The sequence below is a fragment of the Patella vulgata genome, chromosome 2, assembly GCF_932274485.2.
Source record: "Patella vulgata chromosome 2, xgPatVulg1.2, whole genome shotgun sequence".
Classification (NCBI taxonomy): domain Eukaryota; kingdom Metazoa; phylum Mollusca; class Gastropoda; family Patellidae; genus Patella; species Patella vulgata.
Window position 1 is genome coordinate 39193977 of NC_065880.2, and position 4472 is coordinate 39198448.

Here is a 4472-nt window from a genome sequence, read left to right on the forward strand (position 1 = left end):
CTCTATTTAATAGACACACACAGAAATCAATCAGACAGGGTTGAAAAAATACCTATTATGTGCGTCTTAAATTAAGATTTGTATTTGAGCGTCAGTTTTTTTATATGCCCACTTTGAAATGTGGCCATTATTTACTTCCCCACGTCCGCCCGTCCGTACTGGACACTCTAGAGGCTAAAGTTGAGTACTGTTGGAGTCATGACGGTCAATATCCTTTGAAAACGACCCAGAGGTATGTGTGTGTGTGTGGGGGGGGGGGCAACGTCAAGTTTGGAGTGTGGTATTACCTGAGAAGTTAAAGTCAGAAGTTATGAGACAATATTTCTGCCCTAGGTGCATATAGGATTTGAGTGAGGCCCAAATGTCGGCACTACATGTACACTGTAAACCAGGAGTCCACCTTTAAAACACCAAGTACGCCATTTTGGAACACACGTCTGACGCGTCTTCCGTCATTCTGAACACTATGTGTTTACTTTCAGAACATTATGTGTTCAGTTTTAAATATTTTCCCTCTGGATTATAGAACACTTGTTATGCGTAAAATGTGTTCTGATTTTATAACACAATACATCAACATTTCTCCCTGGATCTTTCAACACATCGAACGCGCAAAACGTGTTGTTTTTTTTAGAATACGCATATATGTAATACCCAAGTTGTGAACGTACTGTTACAATATTTGCATACGAAATTCTAACTCAACTGTCATTGTGGTGTAACGGTAAGTCGGTAATATAGTCCACAGTGAGTTGATTATGGGCTTGGCACGTAAATAAATGTCTAAATAAGCTAGAAAAGGGACATGCATGCAATAACTCTTTCATAATGCGTCTTTATCTTTAAAAAGGTGTACCCGTATACTAATAAAGTTTGTCAAGGTATCAGATGTGTTGCAATATACTGATTTTCTGGAGATCGTAGCCTTGTATTTCCTCAATAAACCTCTTGATTATTAAAATTACACTGTGAAATTATCGAAACGGTAAAAAAAAAAGAAGAAAACATGTCAATAGCTGGTGGTCAAATAGTGCGGAGAATAGAAGTCAGAAAATCTCATAATAGAACGTGTTATACGCAAATCCAAATTTCAATGCAGGAATCCGTAATTTCTAATTCATCGGAATAAATGAAGTCTAAAATCACCAAGCTTGAAATTATTTAGTGACAAAAGGTCGCCAATATGTAAGTGGTATTAAAGGTATGTCTTTTGCACGAGTCTTTTGATAAATTCTAATTGAATACAAAAAGAAAGGGGCATAGTTGGTTTCCATAGAAATACCAATGACAGTCTCTTGCTGAAACATTAATTTCTTCTCCAATTTCCAACATTATCACTGGAGTCAGATTGATTCTTCAAATATTTTGAGCCACGGTGGCTAAGTGGGTAAGACGCTGGCTCACTCCTGGAGGTCGCGTGTTCGGTCCCTGCATTGGCCGAGAAAGTTTATCGGGATTTTCCGACGTGGGTTTCCCTTGTCAGTGGTGCATATGCCCGTCTTCATTAGCCCAATATGAGCAGAACATAGGACGTTAAACCCCATTTAATATCATTTCATAACAAAATAATGTAAAATTTATCTTTCAAGTCTATTTTTTGCTGCAAAGACGTGATTAATTAAAATTCTATAAGCAACGACAGTATACTGACCAAAAATTTCGCGCTCGGTGAATCAAATAATGAACATAATGCGCCCTTTATCAAAACAAAACAATATTATTATTTCGGAATCATTTTAGCTTTAGTTTCCACTTCAAGTTTTTGAATTTCAGATCGTAAATATTTTCGAACGTATTTTGTGGAATTCTCTTTTGGTTCATAATATATTTTGACTTTTAAATCTTGTAAACGCGATACAGATTAAACTTCGTGGTGCTATTTTTAAAAACTACACGAATTCAATGTACATAAAAAATTAATAAGTAGGCAAAACAAGCGGTTGCTATGCTAGAAGCAGGGCCCACATTTTGCAAGCAATGGACAGAGAAGAAGCTAAAGAAAAGGAAAGGCGATTTTTCGGACAATGAAGAGCCATATGTAACAAAGTACTCTATAACTTTTAGCAAATTGAACTTGTTGACCTCCAGCTGTTTTGATAATATATACTCTTCAAAAAAATGCAGGGGATATTCAGAAACAATACAAAACTGCGGAAATGCACTGTTGTTTTTATTAGAGGTAACCAGTGTATGTTAATAACAGTTCATATCTGACGGTCCCATTTCACTCGCAAAAAGATACACCGTCAAAAGTGTAAATGGACGTTTTTGATTTTTTGTCTTAATAATGAGTAATTGCTCCACCAATCCACAGACATTCAGCAATTCGTCGTGGCATGCTCCTAATCAATCGTCCAATCACGATTTGGTGCAATCTGACCCACTCCTCTTGCAGTGCCATGGCCAATTCTTGCAGTGTTGTCGATTGACGTTGACGAACACGTCTCCCGATCAAATTAAACGTAACACACTAAAGCAAAGATACGCTAAACAGTAAATCTTATGCAAGAACCGATAGGAATGCTAACATGGATAGATAAACCAGCACGTGGCAGTTTTCATCAACCTTTCCTTGAAGTGCCAAATTTGACAATGAACCCCTCCCACGTGTATGGCGCTATTGCGTGTCGCACATGCAGCTCAGTGGTTCTGTTGCCGTTGGGGTGATAAGTTCTTCCTGTTTTCCTTTTGCGTTCGTCACTTCCGATTGTTCAAGCATTGATTACGCATCTATCGTAGCAATGATCTCTGAGATAAAATAAAATTCAATCACATATTTAATATTGACTGGCACCAATATTGTCCTTTAACACGTGGCTCAATTTTATTTCAATAATTCGCTGCGCGTAGGGGTCTTTAGCAGTCATGAGAGGAAACCGGCCACGACCCTACTCCATGTCACGTACAACAGGCCCAGGGGAATCGAAACCACGCCAGTTGACTCAATGACAGGCCGTATGATACAGCGCGCGAATGCTAACCATTCGGCCATCCACCTCCACCCTCCGCGTACATTTTAAAACTGTGGACCGTGACGTTCATTATAAATATAACGTGTTCACATTTCAACGCGAGAACACATTCAGACGCACGTTGGTTTTACAGTGGTGCTTTACTTTTTGTTTATTAATTTTGTTCGATGATATTTCGATAAGTTGAGGAGGAAACTAGCCCCCCCCCCCCCGCGTGCACGTGAGACGGGTTGGTCCAGAAAAGGTGTACGGGCGTTAAACCCCATTTCATTTCTTCTGAGTGGGTAAAAGAATGCCAATTAATCGTCTGCGGGTATAGTTATTTACTTTGATGAGTTTTGAAAGGTTTACCTATTGATGTTGTTTTGATATTTTTTATCCGATCGTAATATCAAAGTGGCTTTTAATTGAATAAAATAGACATGGGATTAAAGTTTGGTACATTAATAGACCAGGTATTAGATATCATACGTGACGGATCAATAAACATCTTCACTTAATAATGATATTATAGTCATGACGTCAACCACGTGACACAAGTAATAGATATTAGAATCGTAGAACTAAGCTTTTAAAACCTCCAATGAACAAAAAAATCGATAAACGTTACAAGTATTTGCCCTTCTAGTTCCGTGCGACGGAATCTGTGTAATGCTGTAAATAAATTGATTGAATTTATCGGAGCTAGCCATATTGAGGCAACGATCTTTTGGCCAAATCAACTGATTTACACGCAGCTTATTGTCGTCGTGTGGAAATATAGATTTATTAAATAACTGTCTAATTTGATTCTTTGCCCATGTGTTGTAAAACTTAAATACATAATAGATTTTTATATCCTCTTTTTTTAAAAGGGACAAAATTATGGATAGTTGTAGATTAAAAAACGGATCTTGGATTATAGGCTATACTATTCGGGTTGCAATGGTCCGAATTGCATAATATGGGAAGAAAAAAAAGTTTTTAATATAATCATATTATACTAATTAGGCGAAATTAGAGTTGGTCTAAAGTCGGTAAGTTAAGCAGAATAACATGTTTTACTCAAGAACAATCGCTTTGAAACAGATAATCCAATACATTATTTTACAACTCGCCTATTAAGCCTACTACTAGGTCAAATATTAGTTTTAAACTCCTTTCAATGAAACCACTTCATAAACTACTGTTTACCATTACAAAGTACTACTTTTAACCATCATTATTTGTGCCCTCGCTGCGCTATAGCATATCGCTTATCAACATTGGCCAATCAAATCTGTTTTCCCAATGGAATGAGACAAATTGTTTCAACATGCTAATCACATTTCATAAAATAGTTTTCCTATTAAATCTTATTCAAAATAATTTGTCACATCTAATGCAAGTGATATGTAATCCGAAAAATCAATAACAGCCGTCATATAATATACAAAATGAATCATTTCTTCCCGCCAAGTTATCATTGTAGCGAAGCCTTGTGGTTATCAAAACAAATCCGAATCATGACGTAGTGTCAAA